This window comes from Canis aureus, chromosome 32 (genome assembly GCF_053574225.1).
Source record: "Canis aureus isolate CA01 chromosome 32, VMU_Caureus_v.1.0, whole genome shotgun sequence".
Classification (NCBI taxonomy): domain Eukaryota; kingdom Metazoa; phylum Chordata; class Mammalia; order Carnivora; family Canidae; genus Canis; species Canis aureus.
Window position 1 is genome coordinate 30,348,480 of NC_135642.1, and position 14,562 is coordinate 30,363,041.

General features: G+C 42.8%; 1 protein-coding gene across 1 annotated transcript in view; it reads right to left on the reverse strand.

Moving 5' to 3' along the window:
- Window positions 1-14,562, reverse strand: part of RORA (RAR related orphan receptor A) — a 711,502-nt gene that overhangs the window by 256,697 nt on the left and 440,243 nt on the right. The gene's annotated exons all lie outside the window — the stretch shown is intronic.

Below are 14,562 nucleotides of genomic sequence, written 5' to 3' on the forward strand. Positions count from 1 at the left end.
AAAAAACCCACACTAAGAGGAGGGGAAGCAGAAGCAATGCTATTGGTACAAATAGCATTGCTTCTGCTTTTCTAGAAGAGAGGACAATAAAAGCTCAGAAAACCGTAGCCTGTGAGCTCGCCAAAGGCCAGAGATTTACAACAGAGGGCAGCACGTGGATGGCTTGGGGAAGGGGCTCACGACAAGAATCCTGCCTGCAGTGTTCAGCTCTGACACTAAACCTTAGACAGACATCTAAACTCTCCGAGTCTTGGTTTTCTTACCCAGGGAGGCAGATGTTACCTTCTTTCATCTCTATTACAGAGTTGGTGTTCACCCATCCATTCGACAAATATTTATTGAACACCAGTTCCATCTCAGGGACTTTGCTGGCCACTGGGCATACCAGCCAGCTGACGGGGGCTCAGCCCAGGAGCTCCCCGTCCTAATGCAGCGTGAGAACGGAGCCAGCCACCGTGCACGAAGGGCCTATGTGGACAGGCGCTAGGCTTCATCCATTATTACATTCAAGTCTCACAACCGCCCTACCAGGGAAGTAGCGCTATCCCTATTTTACAAATGAGGAAATTGAGCCTACATGCTTTAAAGATCTGTATGCCAAACCCCATTAGCAAGTGACAAGATTGCAATTCAAACCCAGGGTGTTTTTTTTTTTTTTTTTTTCTGGATTGAAAGCCACACCAAGTCCCTTTATCTTTTTTTGGAACCCGATAAACTCTAAAACATTCTGCAAATACAAGGAATTATTTTAAGTGTGTTTGCACAAGCTGTTCATATACCAGACAGACATCAAAAATGCACAAATTTCTGTTGCCTCATTCCAGCAATTATAGCACTTGATTCTTTTTAAAGCAAATTCATTCCCATTATCTCATTTGATCCTTGTAACAGTGTTGCGACACAAATGGAGAAGGTGTTATTATTATGCCCATTGTACAGATGCAGATGCCAAGGTGAAGCAATTTGCCAGAACCGGACGTGGACCTGGACCACGGGCACCCCTCTGCCAGCCTCCAGACTCAGTGCGTCTGTGCAAGTGCAGGTTGATGTTTCCAGTTTGGGCTTCAATAGCTTTCTGGATGCTGCCTACCTGTGTCAGACTTTCGGGTTTCACTGACATCACTTGTTAGGTAGAAATCCACATTAGAGATACAGCAGGGGCTATTTTTACACCTGTCCACTTTGAGAATCAGTTGCTGCCATTCTACCTTATAAGAAGCTGTAGCATTTCCCCATCATCTTTTATTAACATCATCATCATTCCCTAGCATGGAGATTTCATGGTGTATTCTCTCATTTAGCTGTTTTGTAAGATTGCTCTTAACGTCAATCTATGGGGTTCCCAAAGCTGGTACTACCAATTAGACCGTTTTAACCCTCTGTGTCTTAGAAAGAAAAAAAAAGATTTTATTTATCTATTTGTTTGACAGAGAGAGCAAGAGTGAGCGGGGGTGGGTGGGTGGAGGAGGGAGAGGGGGTAAGAGTAGTGACAGAAAGACAAGCAGACTCCCCGCCGAGCATGGAGCCCAACACAGGCTCAATCTCACGACCCTGAGATCATGACCTGAGCCAAAATCAAGAGGTGGATGCTTAACTGACTGAGCCACCCAGGCACCCCAACCCTCTGTGTCCTGTATGTAGGTGATAAAACATGACAATGAAGAGAGTCTTGCTAATTCCAGCCTTAGCATGCAATCCATCATATCACTTCACCCTGCTTGTTCACACCTCTTTTCTCCTAACTAACTTATAAAATGGTTGTCAGAAAAAAAAAATATCGTACAGTTTTATCCTCATGACTCAGTTCATTGCTAGTCCTGCCTGAAATGCTCAGCCCCAACTTCGACTATCCTCTTCCATTCTCCAAGGCCCACTCAAGTTCCACGTCCTTGAGGATGCATTTCCACAACACCCTTGCCAACACCAGCATCCCTCTCTGAATCTCCCAAGCCCATGGACTCTCAGAGGTTTACTGGGCAGGAACGTTCGAAAAGATCCAGGCCTAATCACTTCTAACATAGACTAGGACACCAGAGTCCAGAGAAGCCAGATACCTTTTTGGTTGATGCTGAAGCCGGACCAAGTATCCCACTCTCCTGATTTCTGAGGTCGGCACTGCCAACTCTCTGTGAGATGCCGCCCCCCACCCCCCCACCGAGTCTTCTTCTCTAATGCCTGTGGATAGCAGAGCGTGTACATGATCTAGAATGGATATTTATCTCCTTATTCCCATAGACTGACTTGGTGAGTGGCTTCTGAAGGCCAGGGTTGAGTCTTTTTCATCTCTGAATAGTATAGTATCTTTCACAAGCCCAAACACATAGTAATTGTTTTAGAAATAGTCTGGGGAATCAATGATGGTCCTTTATGGACACCACGTCCCCTGTGGAAGTTGGTCTTTTCATCTCTAATGGTGTTTGCTAACCCGTCCCCTGTTCCTTCCCTGTCTTGTTCCTCCCTTCTCTTCAATCCATCTCCTCCTCCACTCCATGCTACATCCCCACAGAGGACTTGGCCTTCTGCTTCACCATGCATTCATTCATCTGTTCATTCACTTGTTCAGCAAATATCTGCGCCAGGCACCGTCTTGGGTTTGGAGATGCCGCAGTAAGCAAAATTATTTTTTGCCTCGACTTCTGCCCTCATGGTGTTTATTATCCCTCAATGTCTTTATCTTCCTCTCCTGAGTAACGATTCTCAACTTGAAGGAAATCAGAATGGCACACATTTCAATGTACCAATATTCAGTGTTCAATTCATGAATAAAGATCATGATTACTTAAATATGTTTTCCATTTAAGAGAGAAGAGTTTGGGACTAGGCACCGGTGTTCATCACTCGGGCATTCTCCAATACTGGGTGGTGAGTTGAATATCACCAACTGCAGTGGCCACCTCACTGTCATATAATTTTCATGTTCATTTTTTGTTAGTTGCTTACTTGATTAAGCTGTCTAATTTTTACCCCTAATGGGCCTTTGGGTAAAGGCAATAGCAGAATTCTGCAGTAAAATGCTGAAAAGTTTATGAAGACTGTACACATGATAGTAATTCTGCAAGTCGCTCTTTACTAGGTTTCAGAACTCCATATAATAGATTGACCTCTCCTATAACCCACTGAGATCTCACCATCATTTCAAAAACCAATGTTAATAACAGAAAAGTTGATGTTGCCAATATCCAATTTGGTTTTTAATTATCTGTATAGAAACGTTTATAAATAATGGCCAGAAATCTACTTTTTAAAAATTTCACTGTGTAGAAATAAAAGACACAAAGGATAAAAATAAATCTGATTTTTTTAACCCAGAACATAAGATTTCCTAACATTACTTATGAAAGCAGATTTGTTCTGTTTTTGTCTGTATTTGATGCTGTGATACACATCACAGTTAAATTTCAAGCCTCAGCTTAATAATATTTATTTGGTTTTCAAACTAAGCACACTATTCGATGTCATTATAATGTATGTTTTATAAATTGTCATTTCTTACATAATTAAAGTAAATTAAGCCATGTGCATCACTTGTTAGATGGAACTCATTCAGAATTTATTATTATAATCCATGAATATTAGTAAATATTGTATTCAATTAATTTTGTAATAAAATCTTTAATATACACTGATCTAAAATGATACATATATTTTAAAACATTAAATCACTTCATTTTGCTTTGCATGCGAGATGATCAGATGATGAAAAATTTTTCCAAATAATATATATTACTAAGAAATGAGTTTACAAGTTTAAAAATGGTTGGAAAGTGCTGTTCTAAACTGTTTATCTGTCCCTGCTCTTGCCATCTATGCTCCTTCTCCAAGAGGAATGTCCTTCTCAACACCACCTGTCATCCTTTCTCTCTCCAGTACAGTCTTTCTCCTTCTCCTCAATGTGCAAACATTATCAAGTCTATCCGTTCTAAACTATAAGCATCAGGAAACCTCCTCAGCCCTGTCTTCTCCTCACAGTGCCACCTTACACAGATGAACTTAAGGGAAGCCTATTTTTCTGCCATCTCCTCTGCCTCAGGACCTTTGCACTAGCTGTTTCTTCTGCCAGGAATGCTCTTCACCTAGTTTGTTTTTCTGCATAGCTGGCTGAGTCCTGCCATTTAGGTCTCAACGTCTACAAGAGCTGACCAGTCTGGCTCCAGTGCCCATCCAACCCCTGTCCACCACGTGACCCTCTTCCAATTCTGAGTATTTATCATCATCTGATATTTTTGGAACAATTCCAAAAGAGAGAGCATTGCCTCCTTCCTGGATATGACTCCTGTGTGTGAAATGGTGCCTAGCACCTAGAAAGTGCCCAATATTTATTTGTTGAATAAATGAACTGATGAATACATGATGATCTGTTTCAGCCTCCTTTGCTGGTTTCTTTTTTCTGTGCTTACTCCTTAATTGTTTGCTGAGTGTAAGGGTCTGCCTTTCAACCTCTTCCTTTCTCCGTTCTCACATTTTCCCTGGGTTATCACAGCTGCCCTCAGAATCTGAGCACTCATCTAGATATATGGAGATGGCAAATGCAGAGCATGGTACTGCCCAGGACAGACATTACTAGAGGAGTTCAGCTCTCTTCTCAAAACAGTCTAGTCCTGGTATGTGTGGTGCTCCAGGCAGGCTCTGCCAATTGAAAGGCCTTAGCACTCCAGACGAAAGCTCTTTCTCTGACCTCCATGTCAACATCTCCCCAAATCTATTTTTGGAACACTGGAGTTTTCAGACCCTCTCTTGGAACTGCCTCCTAGATACTTCCATTTGTTCATGTCTCTCATCTAGCCTGAGGCACGGTGAATGCACTCAATAAATGCTTTGTGTAATGATAAGCACATATTCAGTGACACTGTCCACTCAGATAGTCTCTAACTAGCTTGCCAGGTACACAAGTGAGACTCACTATTTGCACTTCTCTTCTTTCAGCATTGCCGTGACCATTTGCCAGGTCTGGAGTACAGTACCCATTTGTAACAAGTTACACATTTTGGCCAACGGTTCCACAATTTTACCCTTGAGTTCCTTCAAAACTCTTGGGTGGATGCCATGAGTTCCAGTGATTTATTTACACCTAGAGTGTCATTCTAGGACATCCTGTCCATTCACCACAACTTGTTCTAATGCTTTAGACTTTTCTGTTTTCAGATACAAGTAGGGAGTGAATAGTTTTCTTTTTGTTTCTTTAGGAACAGCTAACCCAAAGAATCTGCTGTGACTCTCTCAGCCTTAAAGTAGTGATGACCAAGTGGGTCCCCATGACCCAAACGACTCCCTCATTTTCTCCCTCATTTTCTGACACTCATGCAAGAATGTTTTCTGAGTGGCACAGAAGTTTTCTGCAGAACCATGCTCAAGTCATCTTCTGCAGCCTCTATGCCAACTAACTCTATAAAATTCAGGCTGATAACTCATATGGATTAAGAGCTTTCACATCCACCAACTCATTTAATCTTCATTAAAACGCTGAAAGATGGATAAGAGAGGCTAGACAGATTATCATGTTATAGACAAAGAAACCGAGGTTCAGAGAGGCCAAGAGATTTAAATGTCACATAGCAAGTTAGCAGCTGAGCTGAGGCTGCAACCATCCTTTGCATTTACAGTCCAGTGCTTTTTCCTCCCTCCTACACCTAGATTCACTTGAACCATATCAACCTATCCTAATCCAATCAAATGTTCAAAGAACGGTCATTAGGACAACTGGAAAGAACTAACTGACGCCAAAATGGTTGATTCAGTGGCCACATGTAGCTATGACTTCATATAACAAAAATGTGCTCTGCCAAGAAATATTCCCCAAGGAATGCTTGAGAGAATATACTGAGAGTCCTGATCCACAGAGGCCTGCCCAGATTGTGTGAGAGTGACTATCCCATCACACGTAAATACGTTCATAGAATCGTGCATTTCGAGGCTTAAAAGTCCTTGTTGCTGGTTTGTATCTAGAGATTAACTGAATTCTCAATATAGGACCCTCACCTGGAATCCAGGCTGAGGAGAGCACTGGGGCCATCTCCAGCAATGAATACATCACCAAACAGAAGGGAGGGGGAGCAGCTTTGAGTCAGTAGCAACCATAATTCCCAAAAGGGAATCATGGGGAAGCTGAGTAGCTGGAAGGATTAAATATTGGCGTTTTGTTTTTGGATCACATTTTGCATGCAACCGCAGCTTCAGACCTGAAAGAGCGGCCGTCTTGGGTTTGTCCATACGCGTGGAGGAACCCGCCTCTGGTGTAACCTGACATCATCCTTGCTCTCTGATTAACCACTTCTGGGGAGGTCTCAAAGAAGGGAGTGCCAAACGGTGCCCCGCGGAGCCCCGGGGGCTGCTGCTTTCATTCTTCCTTCCGCCTACTTTTACCCCAGATATGACCTTGCCAGTGAAGCTGGGCTGGTTGAACAGAAAGGAGTATTTCACGATCTTTGCTACAAGAATTAGGGAAAGGTGCCACTTGATGTTTTATCTACCCCATCCCCATGCCCCCACCCCCATTCAAGGAGATATCAAATCATTTGTTATTTTTACTTCAATTTCTTTGATACAAAGGTCAGCCTGACAGTATTTTGCTAAGTCACTTGCTAAGTCACTCAATAACTCAGTATTTAAAAATCTGTAATGTATAACCTGGGACTGTTTAATAGTTTTACATTTCAAGCACAGAAAATTTGTGAGTTTTTAAAAATATTGTTTCAATATTGCTTCATTAGAAGTTCTCCCTTGGCTTGCTTGCTTTTTCTTTTTCTTTCCCTCTTTCTTTCTTTCTCTCTTTCTTTTCTTTCTTTCTTTTCTTTTCTCTTTTTTCTTTCTTTTCTTTTTTCTTTCCTTTCCTTTCCTTTCCTTTCCTTTCCTTTCCTTTCCTTTCCTTCCTTTCCTTTCCTTTCCTTTCCTTTCCTTTCCTTTCCTTTCCTTTCCTTTCCTTTTCTTTTCTTTTTTCTTTTCTTTTTTTCCCTCTCTCTCTCTCAAATTTTCTAGTTCCCAGGCTTCCTTTGGAAGAATAAAACACTCTTCTAACAAATGTCAATTCAATAATGGTGCTAAAATAAAACAGAAAATTTGTTGGCATGGGGAAAGTGTGTAGGGGGTGGCTACATGCGGGTTGAAGATTCTCTGTGCATCCAGTTGATTTGTCTCCTACATTAAGAATACTTGCTAACGAAAGCAGCATTGGTGTGGGACTGCAAAAGGATTCCCTACGTCTGTTAATTGACTTGGAATAATTCATTAGCTGACACTTTCAGCTGTGAATTTAGCTGGTAAATCCCAGGTCACCCCAACATTATGTGTAAAAAGGGTAGAGCAGTTTTTGTGCGAGATCTTCACGAGGACGGATTAAAGCCCTCTCTCTCTCTCACAGTTACCCTAACTTGAGGGAGCTTGTGAATAAAGCACTCTTTGGAGCCTTTCAGTAACAGGCACTAGATGAATATTTATAGAATATTCCATCTGTAAACAGCATTAAAATATAAACAGAGCTCACCAAGAAATAGGAAGGCCATTTTCACCTAATACATAGCAGTGCTGTGACACGCTGGGGTGCCATTCCTGGAATGGCTAAAGATCATCACAGAAGGAAAAATCATTTGCTTAACAAACGAGGGGGCAGCACGTTGAGTGGTCGGGAGGAGCTTTGGTATTCTCGTTAACGGAGTCTTCTGAGTAATTCAATGATATATGCATATCTGCACGCATAGGCACACACACACACACACACACAGCCACCTGATATTTGTAATCATTGAAACTGGTCATATGAAATTGCTGCTTTTGTAGACTGAAAGCTAGAAGTCAAAGAATTTTCACATAGTTCAACCTAATTAATGCTACTCTGAGTTTCTGGCTGTTTGCTCTTTGGGCAGAGGGATGGGGCGGGAATATGGAATTCTGTTTACATGTGGGGTCCAGCTAGCCAGCTGAGCAGGAAAGAAAGGAGAGGAGCTGAATGGAAACCCAAATAGAGACCAATTTCTGCAGATTCCCTGGGCAGCACCTCCTGCCTCTTCCGAGGCAGCGGGATGGAGGATATAGAGGTGGCGATGAGCCATACACCAAAGAAACTTCCCACTCACCAGTTGTGGCTATGTGCACTTGATTGCAAACCTCTGGTACCTGTCATAGGTGTGTTACCAATTTTCAAAGGGATTAGAATACAATAAAATAACTCAACAAGAAAACCACCCAGAATGCAATGAATCATTCTTTGATGATTCAAAAGGCACTTTGGGATGCTGTAGTGCCCTCAGGTCAGCATAACAAACATCAATTATTTTATGGTAAATCTGTGGAAGAGCCAGTTCACTAGAAGTACTAGTTAAGAAAGTGCTGGGCAGCCCTCTCTTATAATATTTTTTTTTTTAAATACTGTTCTGTCTCAGGTCTTCTCTGCTTTCAAGCTCTTGCCCAGATACAACCAAAACCCAAAAACCAAAAAAAAAAAAAAAAAACCCAAACCAAAAAAAAAACCCCCCCAAAAACAAAAAACAAACAAAAAAACCCACGAAAAAACAAAAAACAAGGCTCATTTATCAGTTTGGAGAAAGACCTATTCTACAACATGCCTGAGTAGGTAAAACTGAAAACCCCTCATTTTCCCATGAACCATTTTTAGGGGGAACTTCTATCCTCCCTTAACCACTAACAGATGCTTCTAAGTAAATTCAAATCACAAGATAAGAAGCTGGTTTGACAAAGTCAACAAAATTATTATTATTTTTTTAAGAAATCAGAGTCAGGTGGCACACTTGTGCTTTGTTTAGTTTCAAATGCTCCCAAAAACCAGGAGGAGGTGGCTCCAGTGTACTCAAGCCAACCACAAGTGGAGCTTCTCCCTCCCTGCAAACCACAGTGGTTGGTAATGAAGAAAAAACATCTAGTCCTTGGAAACCAAGTTCTTGGGCACCTTTGAAAACAAATTAATCCAAAACATCTGCAAGAATTTTATCTTTAAAAAACTCAGGTGTCTAAAACTTGAGGGGAAAAATACACAAATGAGGCTTTGCCAAACAAGTTTTTGAAAAACAGGTTTCTAGCAGCAACACAACGCCAAAAATAAAACGCAATTGGCTTTATGAATCTTTATTTTCCGTGATGATTCCTCCTTCTGGCCTTCCACAGAGAATGCAATTCCTAGGTGAGGCTCTTCAGATTTTCCAAAGAGCTAACCTAAATGTAAAGATTCCAGGCCAAATACTGTCTCCCGGAGGTTCTCTCTTCCGGATTTATTTAAAAATTCCGGTTCTTCTTGACTTAAATTTGAATGGTGGTAAACCCAGAGCAGTCAGGCATCAAGGTTATTGTATCAGGCTTGAATAACTGAAAACATGTGTGTTGTCTTTCTATCAGATGACAAGCTTCAGTCTTACCCAATCTGTATGGAAGGATCGCCAAGGAGCAGAGAAAGGAGGTCACGTTCCTGCACTTGTGGTCGACTCTGTGTCTTGAAGGAAACATGTGAAACACACACTCACACAGAATGCAGAAGCATCTTGGTTGCGTGCACACACACTTACTACTGTTACTATGAATAGGTAAGCCTACACACGATCTTGGCAAATATCATTTTGCTCAAAGGGAGTGTGGCTTTGCAGCTACAAAATTCTGTAACATCTACAGGTTCAGTACCGTCTTAACTGCTGCCCTAAAATTATGTCCCTGAGAGGGAGACTCCTGGTATTTTGTAAACTGCTGCTGCTTCTCCTCTTTCTCTGTCAGACATGGTCTAATAGGTTTGGAAAATGACATTCAAGATGCTGCTTTGCCAATTAGAACTTCTGCTACCTGGTTCTTGAAGGACATCAGCCTGCCTAATTGTGTTCTCAGACATTTTATTAAGTTGTTTTGAGTGCTGAAAGTCTCTTAACCTTCATAGAGACCCATATTCATAAAAAATAAATGTTTTAGGGGAAAAAACAACCAGAGGAAAGGGGCATTTAATTCCAAATGGAAGTTCTATTCATTTCCAAGATGCACAGAATTTTACCAATTTACTAAAGCAAAGGCAGGCTGCACATGTTGAAAACTGAGTTAGACCACTTGGATGGATATTTTCCCCAAATGTTCTCGACAACGTGGTAAATGCTGTTCTGGGCAGCTCTGGGGGAAAGACAGCATCGTCTTGCCAGGGGCAGGACTCTCAAACCATTTTCGATAGCGATTACTGAACAGATGTGACTTCGATGCTTCCACTGCCCTCAGCTAACTGGTCCTTGGGCAAATTTAGATCCAGGATTCCCAACCTAGGAAATTAATCCACTCCCTCCGTATCAAACTCCTTCTCCTGAACTTTGTGGAAAGTTTCCTTTTCAAAGTTTAGGAGGTTACACAGTATGTTAGACTCTTGACAAGTTCCAAGGCAGAGAGACGAGATAGGCGGCTGCCAACCCTCCAAGAGGGCCCAGATTGTTCACCAGCCCTGACTGTCACCAAACATCTGGGGCCCCATGTGGGACACGCTTAGCATGATCACAACCTGGCCTCGGGAAGCATGTGTGAGGCAAATGTGCCAGACGAGAGCTCCCCACTCTCCTGCTCCATTTCAAAGATGCTTCCCGTAAACCACACTGACATGCCCATTCAGGAGGACCACAAGCTCCCACTGGACCTGGCCCTCCGATTCTAGATCAGCCACGTGTGTCCCCCACCTCTGGAGGCCTTCTCTTCTGCTGCCTGTCTTCTCGCTACAGTGCCAATCACCGCCGTCCCCCTGCCACCCCCTCCCCAAAGGCTCTCTGAGGCTGCTCCCTCTGTGATTGGCATCTCATTAATGAGGAAGGGCTGGTGTCTCTCTCATTACAGTTACAGTGAGTGAGAGAACCTCAGAACTAATTTACTTGCTCTCACTAGGGAAGACACTTTCCTCCATCAAGAAGTTCACTTTCCTGCTGCCTGTGGCAATAAAAGAACCCGTTTTGTTTTAACATTAATAAGGTGAGAGAATAGAGAATTTCCAAAAGAAATTAAGAAAGGCAAGAGGGTAGGTGTTGGCCTGTGGAAGTTTCCCCAAAGCAGGCCTGATACCGGAGTTCAGCGAGGGACCTTCGGTTTGGCAACATACGGACGACAACTCCAAAAAGCCTGGCAGGCAAATGAGAAAGCAGCCACACAGGGAGCCTCGGGTGCGAAGCAGGAGACGTGGGTTCTAGTCCTGGGTCCTCGGTCCCCGAGTGACCTTGGGCCAGTCTTAGATTTTCTCTGGTCCTCAGTTTTATTATCAGGAAAATAAGGGGAGTGAATAAAATGGTCTCTGAGGGTTCTCCAACTCTACAATTTTAATATTCTATAAATGGGACTCTGAACTATTTAAAACTTTTTTTTTTCCTGTTTGGAGTGAGTTTTTATCTCTGGCAACAAATTAGAAATTCCTCCAGAATTAAAGAGCATGGAATGGAAATCATTTGGCTTCTCCAGCTGAAAAGGTCAACTAGATTCAGAAATGTACTCCAAGCCTGCACCGTCTGCGTGGAAACCTAATTAGAGATCATACTTCATTGGCTAAAAGGGATCAAACTTATCCAAGCTTTCATCTGGATATGTATTTTTAAAAAATTACTCTGAGTTACTAATTCATTTATCTTTCTACTTACAGGAAATTCCTTCCACTCATTGATAAAGCTCTGCTTTGACACTCCTGCTCACATAAAATACCTTCCTTTCCATCCACGTTACTTTATGATCGTGCCCCTTTATCACATTGTGCTTAAAATGCCTTGTCATTTAAGGAGCCATAAAAAGGACATCTTAAAAAATGTGTTCATTATGTAGCTGGAGATGGCGTCTGCGCCTGGAACCAGAAGCTCGCCCTCCCGGGGGCCTGCCTCAACCATAGCAGGACAGCCTAGAGGTTGTTACCACAAAAGCTAGTGTCTGGTATTGCCCTGATTCTATTTGAGTGGGAACATTGGTGCCAAATTTCAAGGGAAGTGACCATGCAACGGGGATCAGATATGTCTACGTGTTGGGGGAGGGGTGGCTTTACATCGGGAAGATCCTAGAACCCACAACACATTTCTCATTCTTCTCTCTGTCTTGCTGACACAGGCTACTTACAAAACGGGAGAACTCTGGCTCAAGTCAACAGTTTGGTTTCTTACCCTTCATATCTATGGGCTGATCTAGGACTCCTTGCTCCCAGGACCCACCACCAAACCAAATAAAAATAAGCTCTGTGTGTGCCCACCGAGTTTGGCCTGGGAGTGCTTGAGTCAACTCAGAGTCACGGTCTTCCTGTCACTCTCAGGACAGTCTCACCATGTCTACCTGCTTCTCAGTATTGCCTGAGGTACTGACAACCTCTGACTTAAAGCTTTTGAATGAAATTAGAACTAATCCTCTGTGGTTTGGTTAGGTCTTGTGTAAGACTCCACACCCCACAATCAAGGCCTTGCAATGTGGTGTCAGAAGAGATAGCCAAGCTACCACACCTCCATCACGATGCAGACGAGGATAATGTTTTTTGCCTCGTATATGGTAGCTTTGAAAACCTGAGTCACAGAACCTCCCTTATGCAAATCCTTACGTTCTCCTTCTTATAGCCAGGGCACTGGCACCTCCTTTCAAAAACGAGCAGAGAGATGGATGAAGAGGAATCTGTGTCCCTGAGAATGAAATTTAAGGTCATCTAACTTCCACCCTGAATTTCACCAGGCCAGTGTGGCTCAGCTTCAGTTTTACCTGCACCGTGGTGGTGTGAACCCTCTAATGTTGGTATTTTACTCACTTAGCTAGTAAGGAAAATAAGGACAAAAGAGAATCAAAGGGAAGAAGGCTAGAGACAGGGGACCAATTTTCAGGTCATCCTTTCCTTCTTAAAAGAAGGAATTTGCCTGCAGTGTCTGTAATTTAGAAGGTTTTAATGAATGGCTTCTAAATTATTTATTACTCATAGAAAGCCATAAACATCCCTCCCTAAACCATTATGAAATTATCTGGGCAGGAGTCAGATGGTTCAAACATTTGGCACTTTCTACTAGACTGTTGTTGAAAATAGTCCTGATCTGTGAATAAAACTTCTTTCCTTCCTCGTTACATGGGATTGCGTGTGAGCACGCGAGTCTGTATTTGATTATTGACTTGAGATTGTCAAAGGCATCTTAGCTTTGTAACTTGCTCTTTTGCAGACTTCCGACTTCGTAAACGGTTCCAAAATTAGGGAAAAAAATAAAATAAAATAGAAATTTTTAAAAAGGCATCAGCAGAATATACAAACTGGATATTCAAGCAGAAGTGTTTGAAATGCCTCAGCCTCATTTCAAAGAGCTTCCCGCTGTCAAGCCCAAACACCCAGACAGGTAGACCTGCTGGGAGGTATGTAGGCGATGCCTGCTGCCTGATTTTCAGATGGCGAGCAGGCATTTGAAAGCATCAAAGTCTCCTGTATAGATGTGTGTACATGAATCCTAGCCTCTGTGATCTCTGCACTTGCCTATTGTAACTTGATGTTTAATAGACTGCCAAACTTTGCCCTTCACAGACTGCACATTTTTTTTTTTTTCCCCAAGGATCTGCTCCTCCCCCAGGAGCTTCTTGCTGGGGCTGAGTTTTAAAAGTTTTCATTCCTGGGCTTGTGCTATGGCGCTGGGTCACTCTTTGAATCCTGCATTTTTGAACACCTCACTTGTTGGCTGGCTTTGCCTCGCTCCTGGTGCCGATGTCTCTATGTGGCTAAAGTCAGTGCCCTCCAACCACGCAGCATCCGCCATGAGCCAGCCCTGATTCGAATCATTAGCAACCACAGCCCTTGCCCCATAAGAACCTGTAATGTGGTGGGAGAGAGAAGATAGAGATCAAAGGCCCGAAGCTGGCAGCCCACAGGTGGTGTATGGCCCAGAGACATGTGCTGTTTTGCCTTACTGTGTCTTAAATTTGGATTTGTAGCCAACACAGAAATGTTGGGAACTTTTGCTTAGAAATCTGGATTTCCAGCTTCTCCTAGAAAACTAGAAGATGTGATCGTGAAGGGAGGGCTTCCTTTATGGGTCTGTTTCAGATGGGACATATGTTCTTTCTCAATAGAGGTTGAGTGACAGACTCCAGTAAACACTTTAGAGTTGGCTCTCTTGACATCTTTGTGTTACCTGTTGGGCCACTGGCCTTTTGGGTTTATGACCCATGATAAGGACACATACAAAGGCAAATGATGATAACTGGAACATTTAGGGGATACTGGCAGGTACTTGAGCTATGTCATCTCATTTGATCATTCCAACACATCTACAAGGATTCTATTTTTTTTAATTTTTAATTTATTTATGATAGGCACACAGTGAGAGAGAGAGAGGCAGAGACACAGGCAGAGGGAGAAGCAGGCTCCATGCACCGACGTGGGATTCGATCGCGGGTCTCCAGGATCGCGCCCTGGGCCAAAGGCTGGCGCTAAACCACTGCGCCACCCAGGGATTCCTACAAGGATTCTAATACCCATTTTACAAATTGAGGCTCTCTGCTTCTAAGTACCTTGTGCTAAGGCTTGGGTGTCAGAACTAGAGCTACTGGCTTTGAAGCATCCCTCTTTCCAATTACAATGCGACAAGGTCCCTGGGGAGGGTGCACTACATGCTACTGGACCCC